Raw genomic sequence first — 17,894 nt, forward strand, 5'->3', positions numbered from 1 at the left:
CTTATTATGAACCCCCTCATTCTTCACCAATCACTCGCTATACATTTGCTAATGCTCCCCATTGGGGCTTTTACTCCTCACTAACAGTCCCTCCCCTCACCTTTGTTTCCCGATCCTGTCCGCTTTCCCAGACTCACCCACTGTTTCCCAAACCTCAATTCCGAACTACTCCATAATCATTGTTTACCTAAATTTTTCCCATCTCCCCCAACCCTCTTCTGTTACTGCCCTCTGCTTATTCCTATTTAAGCGTATCTTTTCTCCACCGCTCACCCTTCCATTATAATCCCGATGCCTTCCTTTGCCCACAATATTACCTCTCCTCACTGGCACTGATTGCAAGGGACACAATTTCAAACTGGGTGGAATTTCTCTTTCCCACGCCTACTACTTCCCTTGCTACTGACATCTTTCAATCCCTTTATTCCTCTTTTCCAATCCCGCCGATGACTTTTTTCCTTTTCTACCTCCCACCACTCTAACCACTCTCCCCCTCACTCATTCCATTGACATTGTTCCTACCTTTTGCCCCCCTTTTCACCACCTTGCTATTACCCCCATCACGCGTGTCTCTGCAGTGCGTGTGCGTGCGTGTCTGAAACAGTTTATCTCAGTGTACACTGGCATGCGAGGACGTGTGTGTATGTGACGACGTCGTTGTATGCGAGTATATCTGAATAGTGTTAAAAACCCATCCCTGCATGTGTGCATTGGAAGTGTGTTTGTGTCTGGTGTGTATGCATTCAAAGATCGTCGTGTGTGTATATTCTATGTAATGTGTAAGTGTGTGTTAACCGATGTTGGTGTATGCATTCAAGAATCCATCTGTATGTGTTTTTGTGTATGATGATGATCTTTTTGTGGTGGTGTTATCTGCATTCAAAGACGGAGTTGGGTGTTTTTCATTTTAATGTATCTTTTGTTTTGTGTGTGTATCATGCCTGTGTGTAGCATAGACGACGATTTATCTGTTCAATAATGTTATCTCGCCTATATTTATATAGTAGCATGCATCTGAATTTGTGGTCTGTCTTGACTGTCCATTTCTCCAATGCTTTTGCATATTGTGTTGACCGGAGTTGATTTTGTGCAATTTGCTGTGTCTAATGCAGTGTGTATTTTATCAGGTACTTTTATCTGGGGCTATGGGAGAAACTGAAAGCCATTAGTCGTCCATTGTGTGAGGTGATTTCGGGGTTGCAACCTGCAAAGGCGGAATAGTACAACACTCGGCGACCCTGCAATTATTCTTACCGCTTGAAAAATATTGTTACTGAAACTATAGGCATCATTTAGATTTAACCGAGCTGGAACCTCGTTAGGAGTGAAGGAAACACCAGGCTTGCATTGTTGGAGCCTCTGCTGGCTCTGCCTGCATAAACATCATACCTGGTGGCCTATCAGCCACTGAGCCGCCATGCCACTGTGGTCACCTCTCCCTACTTCCTACCAGCTCTACATTTCCATGTCTTGTTGTACATTGAAGGAATGGCCGTCCAGGGCAGAGTAATCAAGTGAGGACTGAATGCATTGGGGTTTTTTTTTAATTTCAAGAAACAAACTCATACTTTGGGAGCTTGTTTCTTGAAAACATAATTTTTTGAGTTCATGCATCAAACATGACTGTTGCTCAGCAATCATCTGTGCCTTCAGTGGTACCACTGAAGGCACACGGGTCCTCCACCATAGGAGCGGAGGCCAAACACACCAATGACTGAAGATGGCATCTGCCAACACCTGCTGAAAGGGGGTGCGCACTCCGAGCAAAGGTATCACTTCATCGCCACTGTTTGCAGCAAATGGACACTTTAAAAAAAATCCAACCCTGCTCTCTAGAGATGTGGCCTAACGACCAGAACTGCCATCTAAGTCACGTAAATACAAAACATGTTGCATTCCAAATGCTATAGGTGTCACATTCGCGAAAGTTATAACTATTGACATTGTAAATGACAAAGCTATCAATTTAGCTATTTTAAAAACCAAGAAATAAAATATTTGTAATTTACAAGACCAATAGCTCCAACTTTTCTAATGCGAGACCTATTGCATTTCCAATGCTTGTTATCCATTTATATTCAGCCCATTAACACTCCAAAAGCCCAGCAGCCCGCTGATCCACCGCATCGCTTGACTTCTCCCTTAAATCGCGGGAAAAAGTCAGCGCGGAACGGAACGGAGCAAATCAGAAGGGCGGGAAACAGGTAAAACTTCTCTTTTTCTTGGGCTTATCCAATTATAAACTCCTCATGTATTTCCTTGCATTCTCCTTTTGATTAGGTTGTTCCGCGGCTGTCATCACCACCGTCTGCATGACTTTAGCGTATAAGTTTCACCGGGGAACTCCGCAGCGACTTCCCAGCGGCGGCATCAGTCCACCATCTTCCTTTCCTCACATAGTCCTGGATAGTATTGTTAAACATTGGGCCAGTAGATAAACTGGAAGATTTGTATGATTTGGAGGGCTTTCATACTTTCTAAGATCTGAAAGATTCTTTTTCTATACCACACCAGCACTACTATAAGTATTTCCAACTCAGAGATTACTTTTTAAGATCACAAGCACTCAGGGCGGTGGAACCTCACCAATTACTGACCTTTTTCATGAACCCTTTCAGTCAAAATTAATCTGCGCTGTGTATCAAATATTTTGTCAGGAAAGACTGGATCCTATGGACCTCTTAGCTGAGAAATGGAGTGTAATGCTCACGGAGGAAATATCTGGTCCAACCCTAGAGGCAGCACTTACTACAGTACAAGTTGCAGTATGGTCTATTAATTTAAGGCTTCAACAATTTAAAACCATAAGTATGCTGTATTACACACCTGAAAAGGTTGCGAGATGGGGACAAACAACTACTCAGCATTTAAGTAATAGAACAGCTGTCCTAAATGTGGGGAATATGGAATAAAAATTGTTCATATGTCTGCTGCATGCCCTATGCTAGCGGCCTATTGGCAAGAGGTCTTGAATGTATTAAGAAATCGACTTGGATTGTATGTGGCTTTTATTACAACTGAGATAATGCTGGGCTATAGAGACAATGCCAATAGAGCGAAGAAGGCTCTAATAACTATAGTCATCGTTTCTGCTAGATTAGATATAGCCCGGACATGGATCTCTCCAAAGCCATGTAACGCAATGGAGTGGTGAAGTATTTTTATTGAAATTTTCGAGCGAGAAAAAGCTTTGGCTAAGGTCAGAGGTCTTAAGGCACTATGGATATTTAATGCTATTTGGCATGGTATGATTCAGGATTAATGTGTTAATTATTTCTCTGTTTTGTTTCGTACTGCCTAATACTTAGCTATTTTTCTTATTGTTATTCTTTTGCTCTTGTTTTCTTGTATTAATATTATCCCCCTAGAAAAGCGAAATGTACACAAAAGAGTATGTAACAGGTTAGCATTTTTGTGTGTATATCTTGTGTTTGAATCCTTTGCAAAAATAAAAATATTCAACAAAAAAAGCAAGAGGAAGATGAGGAGCCTCAGCATCCTGGACCAACATTTGCCGCAACATGGCGGAGGGACAACGTTATAAATACATTTTTTTACTGAAACATGAATGCTCAAAATCGTAACCAACAACGATGAAATATCACACATTGTTCATCAATCTGTAAATACATTTCTAAGCTCACCACTCTGTATGCATTTTTATTCCTTAGTCATAGTAAACACCTAAACATTTACATCATATCTGTTACTACTTGTCACACAGATAATTTATGTAGCTCTGTGTAACAAACAGCATTGACCAACATCTGGTACAAATGACTGAGTGTGCATGCCAACTACCTGTAGTAGATAGTCCTCCATTGCCAAGCACAATTAACATGGTGTGGTCACGTAGATAGTGTGCACTGACTGTGTGTGTGTATCTTGCTGCTAGCCATGTGTATGGCCTCATACTTGTGGACGATAATAGAGGCCACTCATAGTATGATGACTTTCAAGTGTTCCACATAGTATATGTAGAAGAAAACATTATCAAAACTACAGTCTACATATACTACAACAACTGAATCCACATGTCAAATCCATTAGGTGATCACATCTCACATAGACAAATGCTACATACCATACCTTGGCAGTTCAGCAGCGTTGCATGTGAATGCCCACTCCTATGATACACAAACAACACGCCTTGATGCAGAGTGTAGGCATGGTGTGATTTACCTAGCCTAACTATCAGCCATATGTTGGAGGTCACCTCAAGGCATGCCTGGTGATCTATCATAGCACAATCACCATAATTGAAGATCATGTTTGACACAAAATATGACATTGTTACTTTCCTGTGGGGTACGTCCCTTTGATATGGAATGCAAATACGCTGACAAACAAACGGCACCAGCCATTCATCTCCTTCCATGTGGGTGCAGCCAATTGCAGCACACTCCAAAATTTCAACACAGCCTGATGCCTCCACTGTGGGACACATGTAAGGGGGTCCCAGTTGAAACAACTCCTTAAACACAGAGACAGAATTTTTTAAAGGAAAGAAACAACTTCTAGAACTCAATATTTCGAGTGAGGTTCTTAATTCACATCCTCGGTTGCAGATCAGTTACATATACATTTATCAAAATAGTAAACTTATTCTTGTTGCCCAAAGAGGTAAGGGCATGGGAAAGAGGGACAGGTAAGGGAGGTAGAGTGTGGTGAGGGTGGTGTGAATATAGAAAAGTTTCAAAAGAAATCACACGTGGTCACATGTACATTTAGAAAATGATACCACAGGGGCATATTCACATTGCCATTCGAGTATTTCTCTACAATTGCGTATTCCTATCCCTGTACATTTTACACAGCTAAAAATGATCTGTTGCTGGTGGGTAGGAAAAACAGATGGTATGTCCACGTTTCGACCCCAGTGATGTAGGCTGATTCATGCCCTACTGCAGGGTCTTCATCAGTACAAGTGGGGGCGGGATTCCGGGGAGGTGAGGGAGGGCACCTATGAGTAAAACATAGTAATAAATTGGGGAATACCACGTACGATTACTAGGAGAGGCTACTACAGTCGCAAAACATTACCTATATAGCCACAATGGATTGCGTGGCACCGTCTAGGACGAGTAGTGGGCCCGAAGGTTCCGAATATCAGGGAGAGCATCAACCTAAAAGAATTAGGATACTTTCAGACAGGTGGACAATCTTCAAAATAGTCCCACACCTCTTAGAACCTACTTTTGCAAAAACGTGCTTTAGTAAAAAAGCATCGGAGATTACCCAGCCGGGTTAAAACTAAGGCATAATTATCACATACTAGAGGACATCGCAACCATGGCACATCAAGATATACCAAACTACTCAAGCCCAAATTCCAGTAGTATATATACAGTGTTACAAGGTCTCTGTCGTCTGTGACAAAGATAAAAAATTGTTGGCACAATAACGGCCCTGTTTAAATCATCATGTTAAACGAAGCACAATTTCCTCTTAAGGCACTTATGCACTTAGCCAAAAAAAAACACTGAGTCCTTGTACTCAAAATGGATAGTTACCCGAGGGTTCACAGTCAGACGATAATTATTCAAACGTCGATGTGTTGGACAGTCAATCCCATGTTCGAGTCTGTATTAATAATCTAGGTGGGAGGAAAAAGGGGTTCAGTTGGAAGGCCCTTGAACCTAAACTTAGTCCCCTACCCATCCGTTCTCTTTGTTTAAAAGCTCCAAACATGTAAACAAAACTCACCCCGAGCATGGCGGCGGTACCTCCTGCCCGATCCGAGCTCCAATCTACAATAAATGGAAAGCCGGATGCTTAGGGAGATTCTCGTAATTGCACTTACTCTTGGAAAAGTGTCTCGTAACCATAAAGTCCGGTCTGTATGCCGCAAGTCACTTACCACGGACAAATCGGCTGTTCTATCTCACGCGCGCCTCATCCAGAGTGAGTGCGAGCGGAACATTCAATAGCAGTTAAAGGGGAAGGAACGGCATCGGCGCATGTGCTTGCAGCAGCTAGATCACTGCTGCTCTCGTAGCCAATGTCAGTACACAGCAAAACTGTTAGAAGAAAGACTACTGCGTTGCGGTAGGGGCCGGTGAAAACTAAGCTCTCAGGGAGATTCAACATGTTTGGAGAAATCCTATTTGTCGCATTGAGATTACTTATCAATGGGAGTGTTTGTCTTGGCTGACAGTCTAAGATATATATATAACACTTCGCTAAAATGAAAACAAAATATTCTGACATTTAGATCACATTGTGGGTGCTAGCGATTTTACAATACATCCCATTTGTAACGTGTGAATTATTTCTACAAGGGAGGTTTAAAATGTTTGTAACAATTGGATTACTTCTGTAAGGGAGGCTAAAGATGGTTAGCAATTATAAGATGTACAAGGCCCATCACCAAGAAAACACAAGGAAATATTCCCACAGTACACTTCATTAATCGTGATACACAAATGCTAGCAATTAGAATTACATTGTCGCTCTGTTCATCTGTGAATGTCCGGTAGAGAGACAAAATTATTTTGGAAAACCTCACATAGTATTTACATCATAGACACTTTTCCTATTAGAAGCACCAAACTTTTAACGCAAACAGGCTAATTGGGCATAACTTGTATCTTGTTCCATTTAGCCCGTGCTGGATCATGTCCAGACGGGTCATCCATTTGCTTTCTCTTACATTAAGGACAGAGCCAATGTTCCCACCCCTTGGGCCCAGGGAAACTTTTTCAAGGACCACCCATTGTAGCTCTTCAACTGTATGGCCGGCCCTTCTATAGTGGTCCAGTAAAGGTGCCCCTACAACCTCACATCTAATCCTGCTCTGGTGCTGGAGAATGCGTGCTTTTATCTTTTACTGTGTTTGTCCTATATAGGCAAGGCCACACGGGCACATGATACAATAGATGACAACATTCGTGTTACAATTTGTAAACGTTTTGAGATCTATGTTATGGTGTTTATAGTTGAACTGTTTAGTTTGTATACACATTGGGCAAGCCTTACAGTTGCCACATCTGTAATTACCGATCGTTACCGGTAAATTCCACATAGTTTGCATCAACGATGGTTCAGGAGTTTCCAAGAAAGAGCACACCACATGGTCCTTTATGCTCTTGGATTTCTTAAAAGAGTGCATAGGCAACTGGGGCTGTCCAATATCGTCGGCTATCAATGGCCAATGTTTATTTATGATTTTGTGTATGTTGTTGTTGCTTTGCGTGCAGTATGTGGTTACACAGATCATCCTCTCCATACTTTCATCTTTTCTGGATTGTGGTGTGAGAAGTTCATCACGCGGGCTATACCATGCCCGTTTTTGGGCTCTCTTGACAAGACTCCGTGGATAACCTCTTTCTAAGAGTCTAGAGCTAAGGTCTTCTGATTCTGAGAAGTAATCGTCTTTCTTGGTGCAGTTGCGCCGTATCCGAAGGAATTGACCAAGTGGTGAGTTGTCTCTCAGGCCTCTTGGGTAATGGCTATTGTACAATAACAATGAATTGCGTTTTGCAGGTTTACGGTACAGTGTGGTTGACAACTTATTATCCTCATGAAAAATGGTGATATCTAGAAAGTCCACTTTTTCACAGTTAGATTGGATTGTGGGTTGGATATCTTGGCTCTGCTGATTCAACCACTGGTGGAATAGATCCAAGGCTTCTTTAGTACCAGTCCATAGCATCAGAACATCATCGATGTAACGCCGCCACATCGTAACGTGATCTTGGTAGGGATTAGTCTGACTTAACACATGTTTCTGCTCATACTCGGCCATATAAATAATGGCCAGGTCCGGCGCAAAGGCTTCCCCCATTGCGACGCCCTTGGTTTGGAGGTAGAATTTCCCTTGAAATATGAAGAAATTCTTCCTCATGGTGATAGTCAGTAGTGCGATAATAAAATCTGTTGGTATAGCCATAGGTGTTGTACGACCATCAAGTACTTTTTGCATAACCTCAAGGGCTTCTGTCTGTGGGATGCTTGTGTAGAGCGACACTATATCGCATGTCACCAACAGTTGTTTTTCGGTATCAAATTCCATGCCATCCACCAGATTAATAGTTTGCATCGTGTCCCTTAGATATGTTATTCTACCCTCGGCTATAGGTTTCAAAAAAACATCTATGTATCTGCAGAGGGGCTCCAGGATCGATCCACATCAGGATACAATCGGGCGTCCTGGGGGTTCCTGCATATTCTTATGTATTTTAGGAAGGGTATATATTGGTGGTAACCTCGGGTCACTTTGATTAAGGTATTTGAATTCCAGTTCACTCACAAACCCTTGTTCTTTGCCTATCGTGGTCACGTTAAGGATCTCCATAGCCAGGTCTCTTGTAGGATCGCTGCGTAGTTGCTTGTAGCTTACTTCATCTCCCAATTGTCTGAAGATCTCACTGTTGTATTTCTCAACATCCTGGACAACGATTGCTCCCCCTTATCTGCTTTTTTATAACAATTGCCCTGTTTTCTTTCAGGGTGATCAGGGCTCTCCTTTCTTCATGGTTGACATTCAATTTGGTATGCTTGTGTATTGACAAAGCTTTGTCAACTTCATTGAGTACCATGTATTCATATGCCAGGATTTGATTAGTCATAGTACTCCCTGGTGATACAAACGTGGAAGATACGCTAAGGCCTGTGGTTGAGGGGGTGTAGGATGGTGGGCTGTTCCTAAAGAAATATCGTAATCTGATTTTCCGGAAAAACTTCATCAGTTCAGTTTTTATGGAGAAGCGATTGGGATATGATGTAGGTACAAAAGATAACCCCTTTGTGAGGATGTTGATTTCATTGTCATTCAATGTATACAGGGATAGGTTAACAACCGGGCTGGGTCTACTCACTACCACCTGTAGACCTTCCGACGTGTTGCTATCTCGCCGTTGCTCTCCTGGGGGAAATGGACTTGCTTCTGGGTCTGGCCATGACCTTTATCCCAGTTGGGATTCGCTGGGAATTGGCCTCTCGTTGTTTCTCTCTGCCAATTCCCTCTGCCCCGAGGTGGTCGCCATTGGCCCTCTCCTAAAAAAGGCTGTGGTTGATGGAACGGTCCCTGTGGCTGGTTCCAATTGCCTTGGTAGCCGTAGCCTGAATTTGCTGCTGCCTGATTGTTGTCACTATCACCACTGTAGGATGAGTCTGAGAAGGTGGTAAAATTCCTGCATCCGCGGTAGCCACCTCTCCCTCTTCCTGTAAAGCGTCCTTGAGAGTCCTGTTTATAGTGGTCTTCGTTGAGATAAGGATAGGTATTTTTCTTTTCGTAGTATCTAATATCCTTAGCAAGTTTTTCAAGTTTTCTCTGCTGTGTATTGGTCTTGAAATCTTTCAAGGTTTTAGCAAGTTTCTCCAGGGCTTCCTTGGCATTAATCAGCGCTTCATCCCCAGTGATTTCAGATTTGAGATCAGCAATCTCCCGGGTTAATGTTTGAATCTGCTCCGCAGCTGTCTCCACTCCCAGCACCATCCAGTGCCGGGAGCAGTTATTCGCTACATAGCTGAAGCCCTCCTTAAACTTGGGCACATCGATGAAAATGGCTGGCTCGTTCTTTACCCGTAGGCCAACCGGAATAATGTTGGATTAAAGATACTTGGTTAGCAGGTGACCATGCAACCGTGTCCTGATCAACTTCTTTTCTAGTCTCTCCAGACGTGATATTTTGTCATTTAGTGTATGGTCAATATTGGGCGTGTCAGATGATAGAAATTGATTGGATCTATCTTTGATGAGTTGGTTGATATAGTCCTCCGTATATGATAATGTCTCGCTCTCTACCATTATGTGTGGCAGTGAAAATTATTTACAGTGAGAAAATATATTAAAACAACCTCGCAGGCATGCACTTGCACAGATAACGTTATATATTAGGGGTTGACCCAACGGCACTGGGACCTGGGTAGTCAGTGTTACATGTAAGGGGGTCCCAGTTGAAACAACTCCTTAAACACAGAGACGGAATTTTTTAAAGGAAAGAAACAACTTCTAGAACTCAATATTTCGAGTGATGTTTTTAATTCACATCCTAGGTTGCAGATCAGTTACATATACATTTATCAAAATAGTAAACTTATTCTTGTTGCCCAAAGAGGGAAGGGCGTGGGAAAGAGGGACAGGTAAGGGAGGTAGAGTGTGGTGAGGGTGGTGTGAATATAGAAAAGTTTCAAAAGAAATCACACGTGGTCACATGTACATTTAGAAAATGACACCACAGGGGCATATTCACATTGCCATTCGAGTATTTCTCTACAATTGCGTATTCCTATCCCAGTACATTTTACACAGCCAAAAATGATCTGTTGCTGGTGGGTAGGAAAAACAGAGGGTATGTCGACGTTTCGACCCCAGTGATGTAGGTTGATTCATGCCCTACTGCGGGGTCCTCATCAGGACAAGTGGGGGCGGGATTTCGGGGAAAGGAGGGAGGGCACCTATGAGTAAAAACATAGTAATCAATTGGGGATTACCACGTACGATTACTAGGAGAGGCTACTACAGTCGCAAAAGCCACAATGGATTGCGTGGCACCGAGGACGAGTAGTGGGCCCGAAGGTTCTGGATATCAGGGAGAGCATCAACCTAAAAGAATTAGGCTACTGTCAGACATGTGGACAATCTTCAAAATAGTACCACACCTCTTAAAACCTACTTTTGCAAAAACGTGCTTTAGTAAAAAAGCATCAGAGATTACCCAGCCGGGTTAAAACGGAGGAATAATTATCACATACTAGAGGACATTAGAACCATGGCACATCAAGATAAACCAAACTACTCAAGCCCAAATTCCAATAGGATATATACAGTGTTACAAGGTCTCTGTCGTCTGTGACAAAGATAAAAAATTGTTGGCACAATAACGGCCCTGTTTAAATCATCATGTTAAACGAAGCACAATTTTCTCTTAAGGCACTTATGCACTTAGCCAAAAAACCCCACTGAGTCCTTGTACTCAAAATGGATAGTTACCTGAGGGTTCACAGTCAAACGATAATTATTCAAACATCGATGTGTTGGACAGTCAATCCCATGTTCGAGTCTGTATTAATAATCTATGTGGGAGGAAAAAGGGGTTCAGTCGGAAGGCCCTTGAACCTAAACGTAGTCCCCTACCCATCCATTCTCTTTGTTTAAAAGCTCCAAACATGTAAACGAAACTCCCCGCGAGCGTGGCGGCGGTACCTCCTGCCCGATCCGAGCTCCAATCTACAATAAATGGAAAGTTCTCACACTACAATCCAGAAAAGATGAAAGTATGGAGAGGATGATCTGTGTAACCACATACTGCACGCAAAGCAACAACATACGCAAAATCATAAATAAGCATTGGCCATTGATAGCCGACGATATTGGACAGCCCCAGTTGCCTATGCACTCTTTTAAGAAATCCAAGAGTATAAAGGACCATGTGGTGTGCTCTTTCTTGGAAACTCCTGAACCAGCGTTGATACAAACTATGTGGAACTTACCGGTAACAATTGGTAATTACAGATGTGGCAACTGTAAGGCTTGCTCAATGTGTATACAAACTAAACAGTTCAATTATAAACACCATAACATAGATCTCAAAACGTTTACAAATAGTAACACGAATTGTGTCATCTATTGTATCACGTGCCCTATATAGGACAAACACAGCAAAAGATAAAAGCACACATTCTCCAGCACCGGAGCAGGATTAGATGCGAGGTTGTAGGGGCACCTTTAGTGGACCACTACATAAGGGCCGGCCATACAGTTGAAGATCTACAATGGGTGGTCCTTGAAAAAGTTTCCCTGGGCCCAAGGGGTGGGAACATTGGCTCTGTCCTTAATGTAAGAGAAAGCAAATGGATGATCCGTCTGGACACGATCCAGCACGGGCTAAATGAACAAGATACAAGTTATGCCCAATTAGCCTGTTTGCGTTAAAAGTTTGGTGCTTCTAATAGGAAAAGTGTCTATGATGTAAATACTATGTGGGTTTTTCCAAAATAATTTTGTCTCTCTACAGGACATTCACAGATGAACTGAGCGACAATGTGATTCTAATTGCTAGCATTTGTATATCACGATTAATGAATTGTACTGTGGGAATATTCCCTTGTGTTTTCTTGGTGATGGGCCTTGTACATCTTATAATTGCTAACCAGGTTTAGCCTCCCTTATAGAAGTAATCCAATTGTTACAAACATTTCAAACCTCCCTTGTAGAAATAATTCACACGTTACAAATGGGATGTATTGTAAAATCGCTAGCACCCACAATGTGATATAAATGTCAGAAAATTTTGTTTTCATTTTAGCGAAGTGTTATATATATATCTTAGACTGTTAGCCAAGACAAACCCTCCCATTGATAAGTAATCTCATTGCTACAAATAGGATTTCTCCAAACATGTTGAATATCCCTGAGAGCTTAGTTTTCACCGGCCCCTACCGCAACACAGTAATCTTTCTTCTAACAGTTTTGCCGTGTACTGATATTGGCTACGAGAGCAGCAGTCATCTAGCTGCTGTAAGCACACGCGCCGATGCCATTCCTTCCCCTTTAAATGTTATCGAATGTTCCGCTCGCGCTCACTCTGGATGAGGCGCGCGTGAGATAGAACAGCCGATTTGTCCGTGGTAAGTGACTTGCGGCATACAGACCGGACTTTATGGTTACGAGACACTTTTCCAAGAGTAAGTGCAATTACGAGATTCTCACTAAGCATCCGGCTTTCCATTTATTGTATATTGGAGCTCGGATCGGGCAGGGGGTACCGCCGCCACGCTCGCTGTGAGTTTCGTTTACATGTTTGGAGATTTTAAACAAAGAGAATGGATGGGTAGGGGACTATGTTTAGGCTCAAGGGCCTTCCGACTGAACCCCTTTTTCCTCCCACATAGATTATTAATACAGACTCGAACATGGGATTGACTGTCCAACACATCGACGTTTGAATAATTATCGTCTAACTGTGAACCTTCGGGTAACTATCCATTTTGAGTACAAGGACTCAGTGGGGTTTTTTGGCTAAGTGCATGAGTGCCTTAAGAGGAAATTGTGCTTCGTTTAACATGATGATTTAAACAGGGCCGTTATTGTGCCAACAATTTTTTATCTTTGTCACAGACAACAGAGACCTTGTAACACTGTATATATCCTACTGGAATTTGGGCTTGAGTAGTTTGGTATATCTTGATGTGCCATGGTTGTGATGCCCTCTAGTATGTGATAATTATTCCTCCGTTTTAACCCGGCTGGGTAATCTCCGATGCTTTTTTACTAAAGCACTTTTTTGCAAAAGTAGGTTCTAAGAGGTGTGGGACTATTTTGAAGATTGTCCACCTGTCTAGGTAATGTTTTGCGACTGTAGTAGCCTCTCCTAGTAATCGTACGTGGTATTCCCTAATTGAGTACTATGTTTTTACTCATAGGTGCCCTCCCTCACTTCCCCGGAATCCCGCCCCCACTTGTCCTGATGAAGACCCCGCAGTAGGGCATGAATCAGCCTACATCACTGGGGTCGAAACGTCGACATACCATCTGTTTTTCCTACCCACCAGCAACAGATCATTTTTGGCTGTGTTAAATGTACTGGGATAGGAATACGCAATTGTAGAGAAATACTCGAATGGCAATGTGAATATGCCCCTGTGGTATAATTTTCTAAATGTACATGTGACCACGTGTGATTTCTTTTGAAACTTTTCTATATTCACACCACCCTCACCACACTCTACCTCCCTTACCTGTCCCTCTTTCCCACGCCCTTCACTCTTTGGGCAACAAGAATAAGTTTACTATTTAGATAAATGTGACTGATCTGCAACCGAGGATGTGAATTAAAAACATCACTCGAAATATTGAGTTCTAGAAGTTGTTTCTTTCCTTTAAAAAATTCTGTATCTGTGTTTAAGGAGTTGTTTCAACTGGGATCCCCTTACATGTAACACTGACTACCCAGGTCCCAGTGCCGTTGGGTCAACCCCTAATATATAACGTTATCTGTACAGGTGCATGCCTGCGAGGCTGCTTTTAATATATTTTCTCACTGTAAATAATTTTCACTGCCACACATAATGGTAGAGAGCGAGACATCATCATATACGGAGGACTATATCAACCAACTCATCAAAGATAGATCCAATCAATTTCTATCACCTGACACACCCAATATTGACCATACCCTAAATGACAAAATATCACGTCTGGAGAGACTAGAAAAGAAGTTGATCAGGACACGGTTGCATGGTCACCTGCTAACCAAGTATCTTCAATCCAACATTATTCCAGTTGGCCTACAGGTAAAGAACGAGCCAGCCATTTTCATCGATGTGCCCAAGTTTAAGGAGGGCTTCAGCTTTGTAGCGAATAACTGCTCCATGCACTGGATGGTGCTGGGAGTGGAGACAGCTGCAGAGCAGATTCAAACATTAACCCGGGAGATTGCTGACCTCAAATCTGAAATCACTGGGGATGAAGCGTTGATTAATGCCAAGGAAGCCCTGGAGAAACTTGCTAAAACCTTGAAAGATTTCGAGACCAATACACAGCAGAGAAACCTTGAAAAACTTGCTAAGGATATTAGATACTATCAAAAGAAATATACCTATCCTTATCTCAACGAAGACCACTATAAACAGGACTCTCAAGGACGCTTTACAGGAAGAGGGAGAGGTGGCTACCGCGGACGCAGGAATCTTACCACCTTATCAGACTCATCATACAGTGGTGATAGTGACAACGATCAGGCAGCAGCAAATTCAGGCTACGGCTACCAAGGGAGTTGGAACCAGCCACAGGGACCGTTCCATCAACCACAGCCTTTTTTAGGAGAGGGCCAATGGCAACCACCACGGGGCACAGGGAATTGGCGGAGAGGAACAATGAGAGGCCAAATCCCTGCGAATCCCAACTGGGAGAAAGGTCGTGGCCAAACCCAGAAGCAAGTCCATTTCCCCCAGGAGAGCCACGGCGAGATAGCAACACGTCGGAAGGTCTACAGGTGGTAGTGAGCAGACCCAGCCCGGTTGTTAACCTATCCTCGTATACATTGAATGACAATGAAATCAACATCCTCACGAAGGGGTTATCTTTTGTACCTACATCATATCCCGATCGCTTCTCCATAAAAACTGAACTGATGAAGTTTTTCCGGAAAATCAGATTACGATATTTCTTTAGGAACAGCCCACCATCCTACACCCCCTCAACCACAGGACTTAGAGTACCTTCCACGTTTGTACCACCAGGGAGTACTATGACTAATCAAATCCTGGCATATGAATACATGGTACTCAATGTAGTTGACAAAGCTTTGTCAATACACAAGCATACCAAATTGAATGTCAACCATGAAGAAAGGAGAGCCCTGATCATCCTGAAAGAAAACAGGGAAATTGTTATAAAACCAGCAGATAAGGAGGGAGCAATCGTTGTCCAGGATGTTGAGAAATACAAGAGTGAGATCTTCAGACAATTGGGAGATGGAGTAAGCAACAAGCAACTACGCAGCGATCCTACCAGAGACCTGGCTATGGAGATCCTTAACGTGACCACGATAGGCAAAGAACAAGGGTTTGTGAGTGAACCGGAATTCTAATACCTTAATCAAAGTGACCCGAGGTTACCGACAATATATACCCTTCCTAAAATACATAAGAATATGCAAGAACCCCCAGGACGCCCGATTGTATCCGGCTGTGGATCGATCCTGGAGCCCCTCTGCAGATACATAGATGTTTTTTTGAAACCTGTAGCTGAGGGTACAATAACATATCTAAGGGACACAATGCAAACTATTAATTTGGTGGATGGCATGGAATTTGATACCGAAAAACAACTGTTGGTGACATGCGATATAGTGTCGCTCTACACAAGCATCCCACAGACAGAAGCACTTGAGGTTATGCAAAAAGTACTTGATGGTCGTACAGCACCTATGGCTGTACCAACAGATTTTATTATCGCACTACTGACTATCGCCATGAGCAAGAATTTCTTCATATTTCAAGGGAAGTTCTACCTCCAAACCAAGGGCGTCGCAATGGGGGCAGCCTTTGCGCCGGATCTGGCCATTATTTATATGGCCGAGTATGAGCAGAAACATGTGTTAAGTCAGACTAATCCCTACCAAGATCACGTTACGATGTGGCGGCGTTACATCGATGATGTTCTGATGCTATGGACTGGTACTAAAGAAACCTTGAATCTATTCCACCAGTGGTTGAATCAGCAGAGCCAAGATATCCAATTCACAATCCAATCTAACTGTGAAAAAGTGGACTTTCTAAATATCACCGTTTTTCATGAGGTTAATAAGTTGTCAACCACACTGTACCGTAAACCTGCAGAACATAATTCATTGTTATTGTACAATAGCCATTACCCAAGAGGCCTGAGAGACAACTTACCAGGTGGTCAATTCCTTCGGATACGGCGCAACTGCACCAAGAAAGACGATTACTTCTCAGAATCAGAAGACCTTAGCTCTAGACTCTTAGAAAGAGGTTATCCACGGAGACTTGTCAAGAGAGCCCAAAAACGGGCATGGTATAGCCCGCGTGATGAACTTCTCACACCACAATCCAGAAAAGATGAAAGTATGGAGAGGATGACCTGTGTAACCACATACTACACGCAAAGCAACAACATACTCAAAATCATAAATAAACATTGGCCATTGATAGCCGACGATATTGGACAGCCCCAGTTGCCTATTCACTCTTTTAAGAAATCCAAGAGTATAAAGGACCATGTGGTGTGCTCTTTCTTGGAAACTCCTGAACCACCGTCGATACAAACTATGTGGAATTTACTGGTAACTATTGGTAATTACAGATGTGGCAACTGTAAGGCTTGCCCAATGTGTATACAAACTAAACAGTTCAATTATAAACACCATAACATAGATCTCAAAACGTTTACAAATTGTAACACGAATTGTGTCATCTATTGTATCACGTGCCCGTGTGGCCTTGCCTATATAGGACAAACACAGCAAAAGATAAAAGCACGCATTCTCCAGCACCAGAGCAGGATTAGATGCGAGGTTGTAGGGGCACCTTTAGTGGACCACTACAGAAGGGCCGGCCATACAGTTGAAGAGCTACAATGGGTGGTCCTTGAAAAAGTTTCCCTGGGCCCAAGGGGTGGGAACATTGGCTCTGTCCTTAATGTATGAGAAAGCAAATGGATGACCCGTCTGGACACGATCCAACACGGGCTAAATGAACAAGATACAAGTTATGCCCAATTAGCCTGTTTGCGTTAAAAGTTTGTTGCTTCTAATAGGAATAGTGTCTATGATGTAAATACTATGTAGGTTTTTCCAAAATAATTTTGTCTCTCTACAGGACATTCACAGATGAACAGAGCGACAATGTGATTCTAATTGCTAGCATTTGTGTATCACGTTTAAGGAATTGTACTGTGGGAATATTTCCTTGTGTTTTCTTGGTGATGGGCCTTGTACATCTTATAATTGCTAACCATCTTTAGCCTCCCTTATAGAAGTAATCCAATTGTTACAAACATTTCAATCCTCCCTTGTAGAAATAATTCACACGTTACATATGGGATGTATTGTAAAATCGCTAGCACCCACAATGTGATCCAAATGTCAGAATATTTTGTTTTCATTTTAGCGAAGTGTTATATATATCTTAGACTGTCAGCCAAGACAAACCCTCCCATTGATAAGTAATCTCAATGCTACAAATAGGATTTCTCCAAACATGTTGAATATCCCTGAGAGCTTAGTTTTCACCGGCCCCTACCGCAACGCAGTAGTCTTTCTTCTAACAGTTTTGCTGTGTACTGACATTGGCTACGAGAGCAGTAGTCATCTAGCTGCTGCAAGCACACACGCTGATGCCGTTCCTTCCCCTTTAAATGTTATCGAATGTTCCGCTCGCACTCACGTTGGATGAGGTGCGCGTGAGATAGAACAGCCGATTTG

This window comes from Lissotriton vulgaris, chromosome 5 (assembly GCF_964263255.1).
Source record: "Lissotriton vulgaris chromosome 5, aLisVul1.2, whole genome shotgun sequence".
NCBI lineage: Eukaryota > Metazoa > Chordata > Amphibia > Caudata > Salamandridae > Lissotriton > Lissotriton vulgaris.